The 25,687-nt window shown below is 39.8% G+C and overlaps 1 protein-coding gene across 1 annotated transcript in view; it reads left to right on the top strand.

The window, feature by feature from the left end:
* Nucleotides 1-25,687, top strand: part of LMO7 (LIM domain 7) — a 193,824-nt gene that overhangs the window by 664 nt on the left and 167,473 nt on the right. The gene's annotated exons all lie outside the window — the stretch shown is intronic.

The following is a 25,687-nucleotide window of genomic DNA, read 5'->3' as shown; positions in this document are numbered from 1 at the left end:
ACAAACTTTCTAACTGCGTGAATAGCTGCAGTTTATTATAGGTAGAATGTGTTATCAAAAGCTTCCCGGTTTCATAACCATTTAAACCCAAAAATAAACCCTTCCATTAAAGGATACCAGGGCTTTACTCCTCTGATTACCATTTACAATGTTTTCGTTCTTTTCCTGGGATAGCTAGATCTAATGCCCCCCCCCCCAGTCTACTGGAAATTATGGGTAACCTATGCCTGTGTGAGTTGTAAACTCGGATTCTTTGTTAATAGAACTTTGTTTATGTATAGACTGATACCAGGACTTCTCTGGCTTATGCCTGTGGTCACTGTACAGCACAGTATGTAAAGGGAGGGTTGTTCAGTGGATGATCTAGAGTTTACATATTGCTAGTGTGAATTAGTGATAAACTACACCAATCGCATTACTCACTGACATACAATTGCAAGGTATGTGTTCAGGGCAAGTTACTGTTTAAGATGAGTACACTAACTTTAGTGCATTTCTCTTAACTTTAGAGAGGCTAATACTCTGGCTCCATCTTCAATCATTTTGTACATTTATAAAGAACTCTCTTTTTTAAGTGTATATAGTAACTTATAATTTTTTGACTGTACACATTCTTCAAAATACTTATTTTTTAAAAAACTAAATAGTCAAAGAAACACCTTTAATTTTTCCTTTGCTTACTTGTCAAGTCCTGGTTTCAGCGTTCTCTTTCCTGTTTGCAAATTGATGACCTCCTAGTGCCTAAAACTATGCAGAGGTTGCACAGGCTTATCAATTCAGGACATGGCAAGTAAATGAGATGGATTTTTTTAAATTAATGTCTAGTTTGCATCAATTTAGGGGTTTAAAGTAATTTTTAAAGCATTTCTGTACTCCTGCTTTAAGAATAGCTATTTTAAAGTCAGTGCAGTTTATACTTAATTACATTAACTCACTTGAATAAAAACATATTTGAAAACCTAACTATTAAAAAAAAATTTCCATTTAACATTGGCTAGTCATACCAACTGAAAAAAGTCTTCTCTTCTACTGGTAACAGCAAACAGAGAGGAGTAGCAAGTGTTAAGTATTCGGTGGTACTTGCATAGTGTAAAAACAGAGCTTTAAACTTCTATTTAGCTTGTGTGATGTAATATAAATATGATTTGCTTCTGAATTATGAATTCTTTCTTTAGCACTTAGTAATCTGACCTGCCTGGATAACATTCAGATTTTAAATATAACCTGTTTTCAACACCTTTATTATAACCTATTTAAAAAATTTAAAAAATCATTTTATGTTCCAGGCAAATGTAAATTTAAATGTATTTACTTTGAAATTCAAGCTTTGCTTTAAACCAATTATAGTCTCTTTTGCTATCTATTGTCTTTAATTAAATCCAGTTACAAAAAATAGAGAGAAATCGCTTGGTACTAGTAACTTTGCCTATATCAATTAACTTTACGGGGCCAATAACTAAGAGAAAAGTTTCCTGATAAGATAAACTTTCAACAGTATTACAATATTACACACTAGGGAACTTCAGTGTGAACCAATAGGCCAGTTGCACAGATCAGTCAGCGTTCAACATGTTGTTGCACATTAGAATTCACACCCATCTAGCGTGTATTGCTGCACTGTGTAGACAAGCCCTTTGATCTGAAACTTGTGTTTGGTTAAGTTAGTACGAACAATTCCATACTCTGTGAAATCCTAGTGAAATACAGCAACATGAATCTATTAGACAGTAACATTTAAAAATAGATCAACCTAGGTGGATGCTGTTGGGTGCTCTGCATTTCTGAAAATCAGGCAGGTTTGCAAATATGTATCCAGGAGCCTCTAGTTAGGCTTCTATTTTTGAAAATCTTGCCTCATCTTTAGATCAACAATTTTCTTGCAGTTTAAACTTAGTTTCTTTGTTAGAAATGTTTGCTTGCTTTGAGGCGTTTTTTTTTTTTTTCACTTTGCAGTCTTTTTACGTGATGAGGAAAAGAACAAAGGAAAGGTGTTTAAAGTAGTGCTAATGCTAGTAAAGGGAAGAGGTCACTTTTGACCACTGAGAAACAGTACATTCATTGAGAATGCAGTAAAGGACATATATATTTCACCAAGTGCAATTTTCAATGAAATCTGGACAGAGTTCTGTGTTCTAAAATGTTTCTTTGCTGAGTACAGAATTCAATATTCTAGCAGGAGATTGACCATTTTCAGAGAGAACAGAAGAACAGCCATACTGGGTCAGAACAAAGGTCCATCCAGCCTGGTATCCTGTCTACTGACAGTGGCCAATGCTAGGTGCCCCAAAGGGAGTGAACCTAACATGTAGTGATCAAGTGGTCTCTCTCCTGAATTCCATCTCCACCCTCTGACAAACAGAGGCTAAGGACACCATTCCTTACCCATCCTGGCTAATAGCCATTAGTGGATTTAACCTCCATGAATTTATCTAGTTCTCTTTTAAACCCTGTTATAATCCTAGCCTTCACAACCTGCTCAGGCATGGAGTTCCACAGGTTGAATGGGTGCTGTGTGAAGAACTTCCTTTTATTTGTTTTAAACCTGCTACCCATTAATTTCATTTGGTGGCCCCTAGTTCTTATATTATGGAAACAAGTAAATAACTTTTCCTTATTCACTTTCTCCACACCACTCATGATTTTATATAACTCTATCATATCCCCCCTTAGTCTCTTCTTTTCCAAGCTGAAAAGTCCTAGCCTCTTTAATCTCTCCTCATATGGGACCTGTTCCAAACCCCTAATCATTTTAGTTGCCCTTTTCTGAACTTTTTCTAATGCCAGTATATCTTTTTTTGAGATGAGACCACATCTATACGCTGCATTCAAGATGTTGGTGTTCCATGGGTTTATATAAAGGCAATAAGGTTTTCTCCATCTTATTCTCTATCCCTTTTTAAATGATTCCTAACATCCTGTTTGCTTTTTTGACTGCTGCTGCACACTGCATGGACATCTTCAGAGAACTATCCGTGATGACTCCAAGATCTCTTTCTTAATTAGTTGTAGCTAAATTAGCCCCCATCATATTGCATGTATAGAGCTAGATGGTTTTTGGAGCCTCCTAATTTTTTCAGTGGCAGAGAATAGTTTGTATGAGTACAAAATGAAAACCATTTTCAGGCATCCTTATGCAGACAATTTTTGAAACCAAAGCACAGTAGAACATTAGGTTTATAGACCATTACAGCTGAGACCTCTGGAATCCCCCGAATCTATACAATAACAGCCATTGCCAGTCATGACTATACAAAGTTTGATTTTAATTTCACATCTTGGTTGGATAGATGAGTGCCAATTGCAGTTCGCATAAATTACTGATGTGAGAAACACCATCTTCAAAATATTATTACAATGGGGTAGAGGTATCCCTTCCCAAGGACAAGATCACACAGCAAGTCTATGGCAAAACCAGGAATAGCGTAGAACTCTGCTCTCTTAACATCCTGAATTTTAACCACAAGACTATCCTTCCTCTCTCCTAACTAGGCAATAATCTGAATAGCTCTACTTCTCCTATTGAACTCAGTATGGTTCCTAAGATGCCTGCTAGTGTAAAGATAGTCTAAGGGATCAAAGGATTGGACTGAGTTTGATAGATGCAAGCTTAAAACCCTTTCCTTCCCCACTGCTTCAAGATGTGTGAGTAGACCACTTCCTTCCTCAACCTAAATACTCTTTCTAATGAATCTGAGTGGGAAAAGCTGTCTACTTACCACTACAGATTGTAATGTCAGGTGTGGAGATAGGAAGTGAGTCTTTGGTCTGCCCATGAAAAATTTTCAGAAGGAAGGGTGGTTCTGGATTGCTAATGACTCAACTAGAATATATGCAGGTAAAGCAGCGGAGATATCAATTGTCTTATAAAACTATTATTTTATTTGAGTTCCACATCTGTAATGAAACCAACTCTCCAGGTGAACTTCTCAGTTTGAAATTGTTCACTGAAACAGTTTGAATCCTTACCAGCAAAGGTCAAGTATTATTTGCCTTATGGGTGTCTAACTAGAATATAATGATTTTGATAGTAGTAAATCTCTACTTGGCAGTAATCCATGCAAATCTTGGTGGTGGTTTGTTTTTTGTTTGGGGTGGGGGAGTTCTTAAAAGAACAAAGTTTCAGTTCAGTGGCTTATGTGACCTGTAGATCTATAACACAACTTTGACTGGTCCACTTAAGTGAACATAGATGGGCCAAGGAATGTTCAGCATTGCAAAATGTCAGGGGGCCTCTTGTGACCTATGTCCGTGGATTTTTATCCCCATTAATGAGTGGATCTAGAGTTCTGAAAATAGTTACACATTCTGAGAACCATTAACTGAGTTTATTAGATGTATGGTCACCAAGAATGTTAGAGTTATGAGGAAGGTCAGTTCTGTGCTACACTTCTTGTGCAGGAGTATTGCAGTGTAGCAGTGATGTAAATCAGTGATCTAAATTTTTATTTTAGAGTACTTTTTATACTACAGGTATCTTAAAACAAAATCCTACATATTTCATTTCAATATTAGTGGCAGAATGTTTCATCTTGAAGATAGAACTTACTCTTAAGAAGACGACCAGAGTTAGTTAAAATAACCTTCCAATTTGGGCATACTGTCTAAGGAGTGAGTCCAATGAAATCGTCGTTTAACATGTGGTCACCAAATGACTTTGTTTGTGGAACTTGTTATAAAGCCAGCATGTTTACCGTATATTTTCATGGCTTCTGCCAGTGCAGCAAAGATGACTAGTTGGGATGTATTTCCTGCATTTTCTTAAAAATCCTCCCTCACTCATTCTTTTCAAGCATGGATCTAATATATACAGTCTGGTTCAACAGATGGGACAAATGAGTGTAGAGATGTTAGGCATTCCTGTCTCATTTCATTGCCTAGAGGTACGTGATCTGAGCAGACTATTAGTTACCTCAATTGTGCTAGCCATGGTGTAAAGGTTTTGCCTGGCTCCAAATAAAGTATGCCCAGGTTGCATGCTAAAAGCTCATCAATATCCTGAATGTTTTCAGAATGAAACTGTATAGTTGAAAAGTAAAATCTGTATGTTGTGCTGCCTGTACTATATCTATTATTGAGTAATTCTATGATCAAACCATAAAACCTGGGTGGGCTAGTTTCTGGAGACCTTTTTATAGCTGTGCTGTCAAGCCTTGGCTGGGTTCTTAATGTCTACATAAGGGATGGATTTAAGCCTCTATTAAGTAAAAGCATCAATATTTCATTTTTTGTGTAGACTCTTGGCCATGAGTACTTGCATGGAATAAATCTAAACTTATCCAAATTAAGGTATGAACATGGACTGCCACTGCAAGATATACACTTTAAAGTAAATAGTGCTGAAAATAAAATTTTAAAAATAACCTTACTCTGATGTATTCAAAACTATGAAAGTGACTGTCAAGAATTTCATACAGCAGAGATGGTAAGAATATTTCAGAACATGATGGCTCAGCTCTTCTTAGATTTAGCTGAAATTCTCTCTTCTGAGTAATGCAGTGTCAGTGCTGTGTGTGTGTGTTTGGAAGTGTCAGGGAGAACTATTGGGATGGTAATTTTGTTGTTTGAGAATATAAAGGTATTTTAGTGAATTGGTAAGATTTTTTTTATGCTTTAGTCAGTTTTGTATAATGTTCGTTGCTTGTCTTCACAGTTCTGTAATATGTGTGCATTATAGAACTTTAGTTGAATTTGCAGTGCTTCTCAGTAGGTTTTGCAGACGTATATTGGTTTCTTTTATTCATTATAGTTGCCTTCGCATTTTTTGGTATTTCTCTGAAATCTTACCACCAGATGCTAACATTCAGCATTTTTAGTGATATTCAGCAGCTTTAGGAAATCTTCCTAGCTGTACATCTACACTTTCTAATATTTGGGTTATATAACATTCTTTCTTTAGTCGATCTTTTGGACTAGACCGATGTGTTTAGATTATTTACTTGTAGTTTTTCTTTTGTTCTGAGTGAGTTAGCCAAGCTACCAGCTACAGTCAATCATGGAACTACTATTACTCCTCTGCTTCTGTGTTCTTGAACTGTGACCTGAATCTTTCATCAGTTTTGTGGGGCCACTTATATTTTCCTTCCACGGTTCAGGAGTGAACAGACATCAGATAATATCTTCCATACTCAGTGCTCTTGTTAGTTTTTTCTGTACTGGAATAACTTTCTTCATTTAACTCTCTTTTTCTCTATCAAACATACTACTTTTTTCATCCAAAGTTTTGAAGTTTTTAATGAGCACTTGGGTGTATTATATTTAATACAACCTTGCAGAGTTGTGGAAAACGCTTGGATTCTATTGTGTTATAGAAACCAGACACATTCCAGCTGTTCTTGTAACCACTGCTCCCTTGCTCTAGACTTCCTTATAGCAGTAAAATAATCTACTGGAGAACAGGAGTAAAAGGCAAAAGTGGTTATGAGATATAATATGTGTGGAGAAACCTTTTTTTAAAACATAACTAACTTTTCCAGTTTTTAAGTTACTTACTGTTGTGTAAAAACTACCAATATTCACAGAATCAATAGGCTACAAATACTTCTGTTAGTTTAAGCAAATGTACTTTCAATAGCCTATATGTTGGAGAAATTTTCAGGAAGCTGTTTCTGTTTTGGGGTCCTTGCACATTGTCATTTAAAAATGCATAGCTTTACAGGACTACAGTGTATACTCTTATTTTAAACAGTGATTTTTCCTTTTACCCTTTGAATTCTGTAAGCAAAAGTGAGTGTAGCTAGTGCTAGGAGCTATTAATGAATAGGAAAATCTAAGATTTAACTTTGGTGCAAGCCATGACACAATAAAGTAGGTGCTAATTTTGGTTGATACTTGACTATAAATCTTATTTGTATATCTCATCAGTGTCCTGGAAAATTACTGTTTAACCTTCCAGCACTGTTGTTTTGAGTGTGGGGTCTGAAGTACTTGGTGTTCTCTAAAGGATAAAATCATTGTGAGGGTCAGCTTGTTTGATGGTGAGTGTGCTGTGTGTTTCAATGATGTATTTTTATAGCAGCCAACTGGAAGGGCCCTAACTTGTTCTCTGGAGAAAATAAAGCCAGTATACTGTTTTGAGGAAATACCTTTTCATTCCATTAACCAGAAGAACCAATCTGAGAGTCTTTAAGATCAGTGGCATCTAAAATGGACACACACAATATTCATCTAATAAATTTAAAGAAGATTTATATTGTTGAAGCTTTCTGAACATAACATATTCAAGTATTATTAATCCAAAGCTCTCAAAGCATCTGATTCACTTATAAATTGGCTTCAGCTATGGCAGAAGTTGAGTTGCTGGATTTTTTTTTTTTTTTTTAACTGGAATCCCTTTGTTTAGGAAATGATGCATTCTTCTATCTGGCTTGCTGGTTCTGAATGGATCATTTCCAGGGCCCTCAGATCTAGTCAGCAGTCTTCTTTGCTACTCTTCATTATCAATACCTTCTTTATTTTTACATACATTTTTGATGCAGAAATATTAAATATAAATTTTATTTGTGTAAATTACCATTCGGAATGGAAGCTTAATACAGCTGATTGGAAAATATTCCCCTCTGGCCATGGAAAACTTTAACAACTTTTTTCTTAGCAATCAAAAATTGTTGTTTTACTGATGGGAGGAGTGAAAATCAATTTTCAACTAAAGCAGATGATTTCAGTGAAAAATTGTCCTAGAAAAAATTTAATTTGATTAAAAAAAACACATTTTGCGTTGAAATTTTTTTGAGAAAGTCTTATCTTTTGATTTGTTCTCAGTCCAAAGATTGAACCTTGGTAAAGCAGGAATGTCCATCTTTTTTTTGGGGGGGGGCAGGAGAGGAGAGAATAGCTCAGTGGTTTGAGCATTGGCCTACTAAACCCAGGGTTGTGAGTTCTGTCCTTGATGGGGCCATTTAGAGAACTGGGGTAAAAATCTGTCTGGGGATTGGTCCTGCTTTGAGCAGGGGGTTGGACCAGATGACCTCCTGAGGTCCCTTCCAACCCTGATATTCTATTATTCTAATTATGAGCTACATAGGAAATAAAACCAGCAGAGAGATAATGAAAAGGAAGAAAACATTACTGTGACAGTAGCTCTTCTTGCTGCTTTACAGGTATGCTCAGTGACAGGGTAGCCTGTGGAGGAGCTATGTAACCAACCAACTTAATAATGCTTTGGATTGGCACACTAGCAACCACTGTTGAAACAGATGAAGATTCAGTTCTGGAGGTGGTAATTTAATATATTTGTTGCATTTCAGTGGAGACTGGGGGAAGATGGCTATTCCAACCTCAGAGATCTCTGGTGTTAAGTCATTTAAATGTATTCTCTTCCCTCTGTACCCAAACAGAGAGACTGGGTTCTCTATCATGTATGGCAGGGTGTTGAGGTGAGCACTAGTTCCCCATTCATGGGAAGTAGTAGGATATCAGGAAGGGAGGGAGAGGTATGAAATCAGATTAGCCTAGACAAGTAAATTCTACCTGTAGAATCCCTGTGCTTTATTGCCGTCACTTGGACTGTTTATTTTGTATGGGAGGTGATTGGGTTTAAATGTCTTTAGAAGCACATTGAAAAAAATACTTCACATTTTACTGTGAAACTAAGTTCATGCTTGGCTGCATGTCTACTGTATTTTGAGTGTCCTTGGTCACAATTGGCATATAGTTGCAGCATGTGTCCCTAGCTCACTTCCTCCTATTATTTCAGTCCCTGCAGGCACATAGTGGGTAAACATTGAGAGATAGGGAGGGACATATTTTGCACATGTTAAACAAGGACAAAGTTTGAATTTGTGTAAGGGAATGCAAATATAATGAAGGCATTTATAGAGGGAATTATGTGATCTGAACAACAAGTGAGGGGGATTAATTTGGCAGCAGCATTGTGGATGAACAGGATAGAGTAAGTTGGGTATTCTGTAGATCAGGTAAAACCTACCTTTTCAATGATGTTGCTGCCTTCCCCATAGCATTGCCAATTTTGGTTGGATGTATTCTTGGAGGTTTCATCACATGACATAATCTCTAATTAAAGACTAATCTGTAGTTCCTGGAGACTTCAGGGCAATCCTGGAGGTTTGGTGACTCTACTTTCCCATGAATTGATTTTTTAAAAATAAAACCTGCACATGCAAAATTAGCCCAGTTGTCTTTCTGTTCTGGGATTCTACACTCTTACGTTTTCTGTAGTAGTTAAACAGTGCTGAACTTTGGCTGTAGAAATGTCTGTGAAAGAGAAAAGTAAGTTGCACTAAACTAGTCAGGGGTAGACCAAGTTATGGGAAAGGGGTTTTAAGTCTGGCAAATTCCTCTGTCCCCTTCCTTTTTTGCGTCTGTCTTTGAATTAATACAACACATTCTTATCTTTAAATTAGGGTCTTGTATTTCCCTGAATAATAAGTTTGATAATGAATTTGATCAAAATAAAAATATCCACTGTTATGCCTCTAACAGAACGTGGTGGTCTCCTTATTGGTGGGTTAACATATCCATGCAGAGTTCCTGGAACAATAAGACTGGCATAAGCTCAGTTTACTGTAAGAGGGAACAGAGGCAGTTCCCCTCCAGGTGCTGGTGCAAACACTTGCCCTCCTTCTTCAAGGCAGGAAATGCACACACTTCAGCTTCCTCTGTTTCTTTTTGAGACTGGGTGCTTTCTGTCTGGTAGGAGCCATAATCTTTAGAGTGTGTATGTGCTACACACAGAGGCCCAGTCAGCACAGTAAGTCTTTTCTGTGCTTCAGGATTAATCAATCTGGGTAGCGACCACAGACAGCTCCAGGTGTTTAAGATTTTGTTGAGATCTACTGATGAAAAGCACTATATAAGAGCTAGGTATTTTTATTATATTGTGATAGCCAAAATTTGAGGCCCTTGATTCTTTGAGATTTTTGGCTTTAGAAACTTAATGTTGACGGGATATAAAATAGCTAATTTCACTCCTCTCAGGAGTCTGGCTCATAGGAAATGGTTCCCCTGTTCTTGGTTACTTTGGGTGAAGAGTTTTAATGTATAGAACTTTTATGTCCAAGCTATCAGTTGTCCTTTTTTCTTTGGTTACCAGAATTGTTAACCCAGAGCAATAATACCGACTTTTCAAATGTGGCAGAAGCATGTCACAGCCTTTCTCCTTTAGAAGTTGATATTGTTGATTGTAAAATGGATTATTTTGACCATGAAATGGAATATCTGATGATGATTTATTTTTAAAAGATTGCTTGAATCAATTCTTCTTTTGGGGTATGTTTGTAATTGACTTTCCACGCCCTTTCTTCCCTATGGCATGTGGATAGCTCTGTGGCAGAGGAAATAAAAAGTCTGTAAACATTGCTAAGATTAAATTCCTTCCCTTCACCCCTTTAGTTTCAAAATAGTGTCATAATGTTGTGATATGGGAAGAAAATAAGTGAATTTCAAGGAGACGTGAATAAACGGAGCATCACTTGCTCATTGCTAGTCAGATGGTTAGCATCATGACCTCATAAAATCTTTATACACAAAGTAATTTTAGGGCATTTGACACAATCATGAAACTAATGATCAGATAGCAGATGATGTTGAAAATGATCTATTTATCATTGTCACATTCCCAACTGATGTGTGAACTTTTAGAAGTCTACTTACTTCTGTGGATTTAGGCATCTCCTGTTTGTTGAATTAGTTTAAAGGATTGGTCCTCTCTATTTTAGTGTAGGTTTTATGAGCATAATGATATTTAGTCTTTTGCCAAGGGAATCTGGTTTTAATCCGGGATTCTTCCAGTGTGAATTCACATCCACTCTGAATTGTGCTTTGGGGAGCCTTGAAGTAGTAGTTGTGATTGCTCAGTAAGAATCCTATTTTTGATCATCTCCTGGCTATTGTTTGCCAGGACACGTTCTAACCGATGGTGAATTTTGGCTAGAGATGATGGCAGCAGCTTCCAATGATCATTAAAACTCACATCTGGTAGTGATTCATTTTTACATAAAATGAAATGGACATAATGGAATATTTTCATAATACAACTCTTTAACTTTTTGGTATAAATAGCTCTTTATTGCAGTGCCACAGGCTAATATCACAACTAATGTTTAAGAGCTTTCCTTAAAATTTAGTTAACCAATGGAAAATTGTGCAAGCCTAGTTAAATCATAAACAACCAGTTTGGAGTCTCCAGTTGTCAGGAAAACCTTCCAAAAGCCAATTGTTTCTATTCTGTCTAGTGTCAAGCAGTGCCTGTTGATTATTATGCTAATATAGTGTTTTTGTAGCAGTCCCAGAATATCTGTAAATTGGAAAACTGCTGCCAAAAACAAAGGGTATGTTTACACTATGAAATTAGTTCGATTTAATAGAAGTCGATTTTTTTAGAAAGCGATTTGATACTGTCATTTGTGTGTGTCCCCACTAAGTCGGCAGCATGCATCCACAGTACTGAGGCTTGTGTCAACTTTTTGAGCGTTGAATTGTGGTAGCTATCCAACAGTTCCCGCAGTCTCCGTCCCCTATTGGAATTCTGGGTTGCGCTCTCAATGCCTGATGGGGCAGAAACATTGTTGTGGGTGGTTCTGTGTATATGTTGTCAGCGCACCCCCTCCCACGTGAAAGCAACGGGAAAAAATTGTTTCTCACCTTTTTTCCTGGGTTATCTGTGCAGACAACATACCACGGCAAGCATGGAGCCCACTCAGCTCACTGTCACCATATGTCTCCTGGGTGCTGCTGACTGATGCAGTAATGCAGTGCTACACAGCAGCAGTTCCTTGCCTTTGCAAGTTGGCAAAGATGGTTACCAGTCCTACTGTACCATCTGCTGCTGTCATGGGTGCTCCTGGCTGGCCTCAGTGAGGTTGGTCGGGGGCACTTGGGCAGACATGGGTGCTCCTGGCCGGCCTCAGTGAAATTGTTCGGGGGCGCCTGGACAAAAATGGGAATGACTTCAGGTCATTCTCTCTAAGTTTTGTCTAATTTTGTCTAGAATATCAGGCAAGCCTACTAAAGAACCACAGATGCAAATGGCTGCTCTGGGTCTGAGTCCCAGACATCCCACAGAAATGATGAGCTGCATGCCATTCTAGGGGGTGCCCCTACAACAACCCCACCTGCTGCTTCCCTCCTTCCCCACCCCTCCCAGGCTACCTTGACAGTTATCCCCCCATTTGTGTGAAGAAGTAATAAAGAATACATTAATTTGAAACAACACTGACTTTATTGCCTCTGCAAGCAGATATCAAGGGTGGGGGGAGAGCAATTGGCTTACAGGGAAGTAGAGTGAACCACCATTATGCACTTGCTCAGACTATAGTTGAACTGCTCCTTACTACTGTCCAGGCTTCTTGAGCCATGGGAGTAAGGGGTAGGCTGGGGCAGGTGTGACCGCACGGTGCTGCTGACTGGGAGAGCAGCCTGAGGCTGAAGCCTCCAGCTGGCATCACATTCCAGGCAGGACGGAGTCTCCATTACACACAACTTAGAGAGAATGACCTAAAGTCATTCCCATTTTTGTCCGGGTGCCCCCGACTGACCTCACCGAGGCTGGCCAGGAGCACCCATGGGATGACGATGACGGCTACCAGTCATAGTGCCCCATCTGCCATCCACAAGGCAAGGCAAGGGGATGCTGCTGTGTAGCGCTGCAGTACTGCGTCTGCTAGCAGCATCCAGTAGACATACGGTGACAGTGAAAAAAGGCGAGAAACAATTTTCTTCCGTTGCTTTCATTGGGGAAGAGGGGGAGGCCTGATGACGTACCCAGAACCACCCACGAGAATGTTTTTGACCCATCAGGCATTGGGAGCTCAAGTCAGAATTCAAATGGTTGGCGGAGACTGTGGGAACTGTGAGATAGCTACAGTCGTCAGTTGACCCTCCCTCTGTGAGAGCAACTGCAGACAGTCGTTTTGTGCCTTTTTTTCTGTGCAGACGCCATAACATGGCAAGCATGGAGCCCACTCAGATTGCTGTGGCAGCTATGAGCACTGTAAACGGCACACACGTTATCCTGCAGTATATGCAGCACCAGAACCTTCAAAGGCAGGCGAGGAAGCGACGGCAGGGTGGTCATGAGAGTGATGAGGACATGGACACAGACTTCTCTAAAAGCGCAGGCCATGGCAATTTGTCTGTCCTGATGACAATGGGGCAGGCTCATGCCATGGAATGCTGATTCTGGGCCCGGGAAACAAGCACATACCAGTGGGACCACATAGTGTTGCAGGTCTGGGATGATTCACAGTGGCTGTGAAACTTTTGCATGCGTAAGGGAGCTTTCATGGAACTTTGTGACTTGCTTTCTCCTGCCCTGAAGTGCAAGAATAGCAAGATGAGAGCTGCCCTGACAGTTCACAAGCGAGTGGTGATAGCCCTCTGGAAGCTTGCAACGCCAGACAGCTACTGGTCAGTTGGGAATCAATTTGGAGTGGGCAAATCTACTGTGTGAGTTGCTGTGATCCAAGTAGTCAAAGCGATTTTTTTACCTGCTGCTATCAAGGGTAGTGACTCTGGGAAATGTGCAGACCATAGTGGATGGTTTTGCTGCAATGGGATTCCCTAACTGTGTATGTGTGTGTGAGGGGGGCGATAGATGGAACGCATATCCCTATCTTGGGACCGGACCACCAAGGCAGTGAGTACATAAACCGAAAGGGTACTTGTCAATGGTGCTGCAAGCACTGGTGGATCACAAGGGATGTTTCACCAACATCAACATGGGATGGCCAGGAAAGGTACATGACGCTTGCATCTTTAGGAACTCTGGTCTATGTCAACGGCTGGAGCAAGGGACTTACTTTCCAGACCAGAAAATAACCATTGGGGATGTTGAAATGCCTATAGTTATCCTTGGGGACCTGGCCTGCCCCTTAATGCCATGGCTCATGAAGCCATACACAGGCAGCCTGGACAGTAATCAGGAGCTGTTCAACTATAGACTGAGCAAGTGCAGAATGGTGATAGAATGTGCCTTTGAATGTTTCAAAGCGCGCTGGAGCAGTTTACCGACTCGGTTAGACCTCTGTGAAACCAATATTTCCATTGTTATTACTGCTTGCTGTGTGTTCCACAATATCTGTGAGAGTAAGGGGGAGACATTTATGATGGGGTGGGAGGTTGAGGCAAATCTCCTGGCCGCAGATTACGCGCAGCCAGACACCAGGGCAATTAGAAGAGCACAGCAGCGTGCAGTGTGTATCAGAGAAGTTTCGAAAACCAGTTTCATGACTGTTAAGGGGGCTACGGTGTGAAAGTTCTGTTTTTCTCCTTGATAAAAACCTGTCCCCTTGATTCACTCCACTTCCCTGTAAATAAACTATCCTTTCCTCTCCCCCTTTTGATCACTGCTTGCAGAGGCAATCAAGTCGTTGTTGTTCAGAATTCATGCGTTCTTTATTACTTTGTCACACAAATAGAGGGATAACTGCGAAGATAGCCCGAGAAGGGTGGGGGAGGGGGGAGAGGAGGGAAGGACAAGGCCACACTGCCCTTCAAAATGTATTGAATGCCAGCTTTCTGTTGCTTGGACAGTCCTCTGGGGTGGAGTGGTTGGGTGGCCAGGGTGCCCTGCCCCCCCACCCACTGAGTTCTTGGGTGTCTGGGTGAGGAGGCTATGGAACTTGGGGAGGAAGGCGGTTGGTCACATAAGGGCTGCAGCAGCAGTCTGTGTTCCTCCTGCTGCCTGTCCTGCTCAACAGTACACCGGAGAATGAGTTTGATCCTTGAGTAGCCTGAGCATTGCTTCATGCCTCCTTTCATTGTTATACCAATAAAATAAAAACCAGCAGGATCTTATTAAAGGGGATAAGACATTTATGTCCCACTACCCCAAATTGAATCCAGCAAGGTCAATTTCAGTGCTAATCCCCTCGTTGGGTAGGAGTACCGAAATTGATTTTAAGAGCCCTTTAAGTCAACAGAAATGGCTGTGTCCTGTGGATGTGCAGGGTAAAATCGATCTAACGCTGCTAAATTCGACCTAAACTCATAGTGTAGACCAATACATAGAAAATATTAGTAGCTCATTTTCTCCTTCTCCAATGCTTTGGTCTAATCCATTTACTCATAGATTGCCATCGTGCTATTGCCAGCCAAAATTTTTTGCTGTTGATCCTATTTGAAAATTTAAACACCACATTGTATTAACATGTTCCATGTTAGTTGATTCCTGTTTACAGTTGGCATCTTTCCACTTAAATATCTGCAATTTTAATTTTACAGCAGACTCTTTTAACCCAAAAGCTACTGGCATATTTCCGTTCTACCAATCAAATGAATGTGATAACAAGATTCCTGTGGTCCTACAGAAAGCCTAAGCGTTAGCAATACATTTATTTCACAAGAGGCCTTAATGTACAAGTCATTTAGTACTGACTCCAGGAATTTAATGTTGATTCTTGCTTGCTTAGTGGGGAAATGAGACCCTTTCGATGTTGAGCACTAGAAACAAGATGTTAGTCTGTGTATACTTGTGTTGGAGGAACTCCATTATTTGCTTTAGTCAGTAAAAAACATTTTAGTGTATACTCTATTGGAATCCAGTAACCTATTCTCCCCAATAAGTCTATTCCAGCTCCTCCCTTTTTCTGGGTTCTCCCATCTAAGAAGCCTATAGACTTTGGTTGAGTTCCTTTCTAAACTGATGTCATTTCTGGGTGGGGCAGCTATTAGGTATGATGAATCAAAAAAATGTATTTGACATATTTAAAAACCTCTTCTGGAGTTCATTGTTTGCTTCTTTCCTGTCATCAGTTTAAGAAAATTTTATGGTTTAGAGTTCACTTACCTATAATTTAATAATTTTTGCTGTTAAATGATGTTAATGGAGGTAAGGAAATCTTACTTGTCTTATGGCAAGAATGTATCCTAGAGTCCAATGTAGTGAAGACCACTTGGGTCTTCTAGCCTCACTGCTGCATGTGACAGGATTGCTAACTACCTTATTCCCACTAACCACGTTTATTATGGTTTAGATTAGGAATCTGTTTAAACTAAACTGAAAAAACCTGCACTGAAACTGAAATAAGTGTCCAGACAGGGTGTTTGTACTGGCTTAACTTTAAATCTGTACAGCTTTCTTGTGGAGACAAGTCCTTACATTTCATCTGTATTGAGAAATGGCCTGAAGTCAGAAACTAAAATAAATGGTTGCCTGTACTTTAGTAAGACTTAAGTTTCCATTATCAGTATCTGTCTAGATATGGAGGGAAAGAGCGAGTGGGCACATCTGCCATAGCAATTTTTAGAAATAATTGTAGCCAGAGATTATTCTTTTCTTGCTGATCTTTAGTCTAGGAAAGTTTACTGGTTGTAAAAATGAGGGCTAGATTACATTTTGAATTTGTGGTCTGTGGGTTGGATTTGAAAATTTCAGGTCCTGTATTGCTATCAATTCGTAGTAGAGATCCCTCTGTGAATAGATGCTAGCTACAAAGATTGAAAGTAAAATGTGTTCCTTTTGTAGGAGTATACTGACCTTTTGTAGTAACTAAATTAGAGAAGTTTCTGTTGAAGTCAGCAGTGCTCACTTAAGTATCCAGTGACTCCAAGAGCTAGGAAGGATAAATCTTTAATCTACATCTGAGAACTGAGATATACTTTCCTATGGCATAAAGCATTAGTTTCTAGTTTTGGCTATCATGGTAATTTTGTATTGCAATACACATTCAAATTAAAGCAATTAATAATCAGAGTGTCAAGATTTTAAGGTCCAGAATTTCCAAACTACCAGGGCTTGAAACAGAAAAATGCCACAGCTTTCCAAGAGCACATAGCATTTGTTTCCTTGTGGACTGTGAGGGTATGTCTACTCTGCAATTATAAACCCACAGCTGGCCCATGCCAGCAGACTTGGTCTTGCAGGGCTTGGGCTGTGGGACTGTTTAATTGCAGTGTAGACCTCTGGGCTTGGGCTCGAGCCTGGGCTCTATGACCCTGTGGGGTGGGAGGGTTCCAGAGCTCAAGCCAGAATGTCTACGCCTCAGTTAAACAGCCCCTTAGCTCAAGCCCCAGTCAGCTGGCATTGACCAGCTGTGGATCTTTAATTGCAGTGTAGACATAGCCTGAGGTACCTCGGCTTATATCTGTAATTAGCCCATAAGTCTAGCTAGTGTCTTTTAGCTATTGACTAAGACAGTAGTTTTCAAACTTTTTTCTGGTGACATGGTTAAAGAAAATTGTTGATGCCCATGACCCAATGGAGCTGGAGCTGAGGGGTTTCGGGAGGGCTGGGGCAGGGGATTAGGGTGCAGGTTTACCTCAAGTGGCTCCCGGTCAGCGGTGCAGCAGGGATGCTAAGGCAGGCTTTGCCCCAGAAGCCGACGCTGCGCCCCAGAAGCAGCCAGCAGCCCCAGATCTGGCTCCTAGGCAGAGGCGTGCAAGCAATTTTGCATGGCTCTTGCCCTCAGGCCCCGCCTTCCCTGGCTCCCATTGGCCATATGTCCGGGGCCCCTTACAATGCAGAAACTGGAATGCGGTATTTATTTTATACAATATACAGGATTCATATTATGTATACATAGGCCTACAGTGTACATGTATTCCGTATTTACGCAAAGCGCTTCTTTCGAGCCTTGTTCTCCGCAAATTGGTTAATCAATGCGTCATATCCAGAGATCTGGCAATCTTGTTTTCGATTGAGATAACTGCAAGCGCAGAAAGTCTGTCGTGGTTGAGCACAGGATATTCTTGATCAGTATCATTCTGCTGAAGCTCCTTTCAGCACCAGCGACAGTAACTGGTGTGGTCAGAAGAATTCTGATGCAAATGCAAAGATTCGGATATATCTCCTGAAAGCTGTTCTTCTATATGTACGTTAAAAAATTGTTTGCCGTGACAAGTCGTCTCTTTCTCGATGACATAAATAAAACGATTCAATTCCATTATGAGTTTGTTGGCATCAATGTCTCCCATTTTTCTTTCAAAATTTTTGCTGTGATTCTCCAGTTGATTTTCTCTGTGACACTGCTTCAGGCTGTTAGCGTTGTACAGAAATCCAGACAACTTATACCACTCCACGAGTTGGTCAAATCGTGACTAAACAGAAGATATGGCCTGATCAGTGAGAACAAGAAAGAACTGCGATTTGAATTTTTCTTCGGCAGAAAGATGACTCGAATCATCAGCACATTCGTAATCAAACATTCTCTTCTTACATCGCATCCTGGTTTCTGGAAACACCTGCTCAATACCCATATGCTCTGCTATTTCACGTGCATTTGTGACCACAGAGTTATATCCTGTATTTTGATAGTCTTCCAAAAACTTCATTGTAGCACCGACTTCTGCCTGCAGTACGTCAATTGACACATCTGGTGACTGAATTAATTTGCTGGTTTTATTGACGTGAAATAGTATATCGTACCACGTGTACACAGTCAGAACAAAAGTCCACGTAGTAACATGGTCTAAAAGCGCACCGGCTTCTGTTGCTGTATTGCCATCTTTCTTTTCGAGCGCATATTCTCGCAAAGATGACAAAGCATTGCACAATTCTTCAAGGTGATAACGCAACGGCTTCACAGCATCAATTCTCAACTCCCAACGAGTGTCCGATAACCCTTTAACAGATATTGGCATGTGTTCTTGAAGTATATCCCAACATGAAGGTGAAGAAGAAAAGATAATGTATATTCTGTTAATCAGACCGAAAAAGTCAATGGCATATTTCGATGACTTTGCCGCATCTGAGATCACAAGATTCCAAGTGTGAGCTCCACATGGTACATACAAGGCACGGTCATTTATTTCTAGCATGCGGGCTTGAACTCCTTTATTCTTTCCTCATATTTGCGCCGGTATCATAAGCTTGGCCTCTCATGTCAGCAATGTCTATTCCTAAGTTGTTTGCCTTTTCAAGAAACGCTTCCAATAAGCCCTCACCAGTTGTATCATGAACATTAAGAAAACCAACAGACGCTTCACGAATATTGACACCATCTTTACTGTTGCATTCAACAAAGCGTAACACCACAGACATCTGTTCTTCATGTGAAACGTCGGGAGTACAGTCCAAAATAACTGAATAATATTTTGCTTTTTTAAGCTGCGCTATGTTGGCCTCTTGAATGTTACTGGCAACAAGTTGAATCAGCTCGTTTTGGATCTGTGGACTGAGGTACTGAACATGTGTCTCTGCCTTCTTAATCCTCTGTAAAAGTTTGCTGAGGACAGTATCATACTTTGCAAGCAATTCAAACAGTCCCAAAAAGTTGCCATTCGAAGGATCACCGAGCTTTTCATTACTTCCTCGAAATGCCAAGTTTCTTTGTTATCCCAATTATATTAGACCAGTAAAAACCAGCAGGATCTTATTAAAGGGGACAAGACAAAGATGCCAAATTTATTATGATAATTTGATTTATGACTAATAACTAATATCTTAATTCTTATACATACGCATTATACCTATTACCCACACACACACACACACACACACACACACACACACACCCTATCCATCAGATGTTCTGCAGCTGCTGCATAGTTACCAGTCCTGAAGATAGCTTAAGTTCATAGCTTGATTTTGTAGCTTGGGTTCGTAGCTTGTGGCGGCTAACTGGCCAGGAAAGCCAGGCACAAGGACAAGCTCTGTTGGGCAGGCACTGATGTCCTTCCATGTTGGCAGCAGAATGTTACCCAGAGTCTCTCATCTCACCCTTTTTTTTTTTTTTTTTTTTTTTATAGGCTTTTAGTTTGGATTCAAAGTCTATAGGTCTTGCTGTGTCACGCTGCCTCTGGGTTTAGATTGATCACCCATCAATTGCAGGCGTGACTTTCAGCCTTGAACCTGGCTTTGATCTTCCTTCTGTTGTTCTGTTATCCTTTTTCTTTTTAGGGTGGATGCTTCTTACTTTGTTTAGGGCTGTTGTCTAGGTCTTCAGCCATTGGTATTTGAACTTTATCTCATCAGGACAGGCTGGGGCTGGAGGTTGATTCCATCATTCATACATACCTCATTCACACATCTAAACTAAACTAATAAGATTACAGCAGGGTTTGCAAAAATGAGGGTTGGAGGAAGCTTTTACAAAATGGAGTGAGTGTTTTAAAATGGGGTTTGAATTACAATATGGAACAGAAGTTACAGTGTAGGGAAATGTAGTGAATGGTGAACAGAAGTTACATTAATAAAGTGAACAATTAAAAACAATGTCATTTATCAGTTCTACATCTTTCGGACAAGAAAATAACGACATCAGCCATGCGTTTGACAACATTTCTCCAGAAATCTTTCTTTCGGAAAAGCCTGCAATTCGAGTTGGTCAATAGATGTACGGTTTACTATGCCTGACCGAAGGTCAAACCATTTCACCATACAGTCTTGATGACCTTTGCCTGTTTCATGCTGCTGAAGTCTTTTTGACAGTGCTTTCCAAGCAGATGTTCCACGACGTAGCGGTATGTCGCCAGTGCCAAATAATTGACAACAAAAACAAAAAATGGCATCTTTCTGAACTGAGTACATTAACCATGAACGTCTTATTTTCTCGCCATTTGCCATGGTTCGATAGAAATGAGTACTTGTGAACCTCCGTCTTTCCTCGTTAAATGCAAATTCGTAACTTTCATTCTGCTGTGGTGGGCCACGTGCAACAATGTCACACACTTGCCTGTCCGATATTATAGACGGCCAATCTCCTGGATCATCAGTCAGTGGTTCATATTCAGATACTTCTTTCCTGGCAGCAGCTGGAATATCTGTCACAGTTTGTTTGGTAGAAAAACTGGCTTCACTTTCGACCTCACTTGAAGCACTTCTGGATACGATTCGTCACTGCTAGTGCTGTCCGTTTCATGTGCCTATACCTGTACGTTGGATTGCAGCGCAAAATACGTTGACAACTTTGGAATTCTCAAGTTCCTTCTCGGCATCTTTTGCTGCCTTTTGTTTACTAGCTCCGCTCTTATACATTCTCTTAGACATCACAAAACATGCTTCTGCGTTGGAAATGATAAAAAACTAAACAACTAAATTAATAACATTTATCCGCTGACCGCCATTATGAACGCAAATACACATTCTTTGAATGGGTCCAACTAAAGTTCGAAACTGACCGACAGACAACTGATGTAGTCAATAGCATTATGATGTATCATAATGACTTCACGGTTTTGTCAGTAAAACCGACATGGATTGTGCAATAGCGTCAATAAATGTCACTTACCTAGTTATACCTTAGATTTTTTTTTTGCCACTTTGCGGGGCGCCCTCCGGTCGGAGGGTACGGAGGGCGCTCGCTACGCCTCTGCTGGGGTGCAGCGCTGTGTCAGAACAGGTAAGGATTAGCCTGCCTTAGCCAGGCAGCACCACTGATGGGACTTTTAACAGCCCAGTTGGCGGTGCTGATCAAAGCTGCCGTGACCCAGTGCCTTACATTCCGTGACCCAATACTGGGTCGTGACCTGCAGTTTGAAAACCACTGGCCTAGAAAAGGCCCTGATCTTCAGACTAGTGTTATCTTCAATTTCTGATGAATTGTTCAAGGTGAAAAATATAAATAATAGAAATAATTTTGTATTCTGTACTAAATATCGTAAAGTATTTTTAACGTGTGTTGTTGCAAGAGTGACTAACTGAACATGGGAGTTCCATACCTAACGCTAACTTTTGTAAATGCAGTGTGTTTCAGTTCTTGTTTTTAACCTGGGTCAAAGAAGCTCCATGACCTCTTGAGGAATTAAGCTCTCACTAGGTCTACAGTTACTGAGCTATTGCATTCCTATAACCCTCCTGCAGCCTAGTCTGACCATCACATGTACCCAAACACTTGCCAGATCCGACGCATTATTAATGGTATCCATCATAGGTGTGACAAGAGTTCAACATTATGTGCCTCTTTCCGTTTTTTGAAAAGGGCAATGCCCATGTTAAATAAGCATTTTTTGTGAGAAGGAGAATATTAATTTAAATGGTTTTATATTTGATCTAATTCCTGTATATATTTTGTCATGCTTGACAGTGCAAAGCCAAGTTCATGACAGCAAGAAATAGCGTAAACAAATTTGAACTTCTTTTCAAGGAGACATTAATGAAGGAAACATACATTCTTGTTTGAAACCTGTATGGAAGTTGGTCTAAAATACCGTTAGCTGTAAGCATAAACCTCCCTTGCTCTTGCTCTGCTGGGGATGCATATTCCTGCATCTCTCTAGCTTTTTTCTTACTTGCTTTATGTTTAATTCCTCTTGTTTAGTAACAGGTGCTGAGTTCTGGCAATAGGATTTGAAAACTTATTTAAATTAAACGCTAATAGTCAAATGAAATAGGTTTAGTCAGGCTTTACTTTGTTTCAGTGCCTTGGAGCTAATCATTTACAAATTACTGAGCTAAGGGGCACAGATTAATGGCATTCCATCTTAAAATAACCCTCACTATGTCATAATGGAAGAATGTGTAGTTGAAGTGCTATGAATTTTAACAAATATCTCACTTGTATGAAAAATGTGACCTAGACACAGAAAGGAATTGAGCTGAAGTTTAATTTTAGTTTCATGTGAAACTCAATAGGAAATATTTATATACAATTTTCAAACGTTTGTAGTTCCTTACAGTGGATTTTCTTATCATAACTACTTTTGTTGTTTATTAGAAAACTTCACCAACCATACTTTTACAGGAAGTAAAATATCTTAGCAGCTAGTAAAAATGTTAGTATCACAAGTTCAATCACAAGATCTTTCATGAGTCTACAAAATGCTTATCATTTAATCCAGTCCACAAAGTTTCCAGACTTGATTAAAATAACAATTTCCTCCATTGCAGTGTATTGTGGCTTTATATAATCTAAGTCTCCAGGGAATGTACTGCATTAATTCTACACTTTTTTCCTTCATAATCACTCTCTTAAAGATGGCATTTCATTTTGAAGGGTACTATTTCAGAAGCTAACCGTTTCACTCTCAATATATTGCACATCTGTTCTTTTGCTTTGAGTAAAGCACTTTAGAAAAGCTTCATTGTAGACTTTTTCCCCAGTCGTCATAACAATGAGCTAGCAAGCATTTGTGTAGGTCTTCAAGTGTGACTCTATTTTGATTGCATATTTGTAGGAGTGAGTTATTGAATCAGAGCAGCTTGGTAATTCACTTTAATTGCTTTGTTGACACGGAAACTGTCCTTTGGACAGGCAAATGCCAGGTTTTACATGGCATTTGGTCTGAGTTGATACATTTTCTGGGATTGACAGTGGCTTTTCCATCAACTAGCATAGCCTAATTCTGTGTCATACCACATATATGGCTTTCTTGTTTTAAGTATCTTTGGATAGTTGTTCTTGTAGCTATGAATTAGAGTCAAGTATCTTGGATTAGGAGTTTTGGCCCAAGGTGACAGTATGTTATCTTTTGGATTTTCTGCATTAATTTGATTTACTTTTATTCATATCCGTTTCAGACCTTGCTGACTTGAGTGTGAATTAAATTGCAGTCTCCTGTTTGGCAGGGCAGAGCGGTACTATTAATCCACCAGAGTGACATTTGTAATACTAACATTTTTTTCCTCTTGGCGTGTTCTGTATTGTAGTTACTACTGAACAGGCTTTAATAAACCTATTAGGCTCTCAGGTGACTCTAGTGGTTGCGCTTAAGATGTTAATTATGGAATCTGGGGTTGAGGTGGGAGATGCGGTAGCTCCACCAGACCTCAATAGCTAATTAGATAACCAGACCTAGGTTTTGTCTAGACAAGGATAAGAGATGTGGCATTAGAAAGTGTTAACTAGAATCCTGTGCTGACTTTAGCACATGCAAAGTTCACATTAGAGTAGTGCCTTTAGTGTTTTTCAAACTTAATTCCAAGACAAAAAAGTAAATCTTGGAGAAGACAACACTTAAAATAGGAGCAGCCTTGGAATCCATTGAATGGCTCACAACCAAGTGAAGTGTTGTGTATGAGGGTGGGAAGCCTAGGCAGAGATGATATGTGCTTGCCGATAGTGTGTGTGTGGGAGGGGAGGGGGCAAGTGAGGGCAGGCGGTTTCTGCAGTGTTACTGAGCGTGCTCAGTACAAGCCAAACAGCAAATCTCAGAGGGAATGGGACAGGACCCCTCACACACCCCCATGTGTCGCCTCTAAGCCTGGGTTTCAACTAACCAATTTAGCACATGTAAAGTATACACTGCCTTGCCTACGCTATGCTTTTCAGATGCATGTCCTGGAACCCATGAGCTAATACCCTTTTAAAGCTTGGTCTAGCCAACACCTTGGAAAGAGAGCTCCAGATTTCCAGCTTTTGAACTTTGTTCAAACATCTCAGACACAAACCTGCCAAAGACTGGTCAACAGATCCTCATAACCTGCGGGGCCCCCCCCCCCCCGATTTCCCATTCTTTTGGGTTTGTCTTCATCCTTAATGTTCCCTTAAATCTAATAGCAGTTTTCAGCAGGTCTGAATCTTTGAAGTACCTACCAGAATGGTAGCCCTTCCATACAGGTACATAAGACTTCTTGTGGTTAAGAGCTGTTTAATGAATTCCAGATCTGTTTTTATTTCAAGTCTTCTCTTTCACAAGATGTTTTACTTTTTGTTTCTGATTTCCAGAATCTTGAAGACAGAAATGCAACAGTAGCAGTTTCCTTTCTTTTTCTTCTATTTTCACTTTCCCCATGTAATCCTGTAATTCTAGTTTTGCATGGAGATCCATTGTCATGACTAGATCAGGATTAACTCTTGGCTAGAGGCAGGGGAAACCGGAATTTTTCTTGTTTTATCTATCTGTGTTCATCGTGTGATTTTTTCCAGGGAGGTAAATATGTAAACAGGCCCTGTGCTTCCTGAGCATCCTATTTTTCTCTACATTCCTCCATGGAGAAAAACCTCTATAAATAAACCTTGCCCCAGCATCCTGGGGTAGTCCATTACCACACTGATGCATGAAGACCTGATATAAACCATGGGAAAGAAAAAAAAGAAGTAATTTGAATCTTGCACATCACATTGTGAGATGATCCTTTGCAAGGGACAGGAATGAATTTTCTCTAAACACAGCATTGATCAATGGCTTGGTCTTTGATTTCCTTTGTTGCATCAAATATTGATCTACTGGTCTGTTACACTATGGTAAATCTGTTCCCTGTATAATGTATACTCTGGGTCACCAAGTGACCTATAGAAAAAGTGCGGTTTTAAGGAGCAGTTCTCTATGGGAATCCAAACCTTTTTAGATTATGGCTTTTTAAGTGTGACTTGCATTATATGATTTTGCAAAGACAGTAATAGTTATCATGATCCATATAATTATATTCAGTTGTATGGAAAACAATATTTTTCACTTCTGGATACACCAGAATTATTGGCTGAGCAATGCCAAATCATCATACCAACCTGATTTCCTTCCCAGAGTGCATATCATAGAATAAACCTATCTATATAGATATTTTTTTCTTGGTTCATTTATTGTATTTTCAAACAGCAGTCTGGGAGAAATACACAAAGATCATAAAGTGAACTTTTATTTTCATGCCTTGGGCCCTAATCCTCCAAACATTTATGCATGTCCTTGACTTTACCCAGATGACGTTTGAGTAGTCACATATCAGTGGGGCCGTGCACATGAATAAATGTTTGCAAGATAGTGGCCTTAAATTGACTCTTGGTTTTCATAGAAATGTAGGGTTGGAACATAAGAATGGCTGGCTATACTGGGCCAGACCTATGGTCCATCTACCCTCCCAACAGTGGCCAATGCCATAGGCTCTAGAGGGACTGAACTGAATAGGCAATTGAGTGAT

Source organism: Gopherus flavomarginatus, chromosome 1, assembly GCF_025201925.1.
Source record: "Gopherus flavomarginatus isolate rGopFla2 chromosome 1, rGopFla2.mat.asm, whole genome shotgun sequence".
Taxonomy (NCBI): Eukaryota; Metazoa; Chordata; order Testudines; family Testudinidae; genus Gopherus; species Gopherus flavomarginatus.
This window is presented reverse-complemented; position numbering and strand designations above follow the sequence as displayed.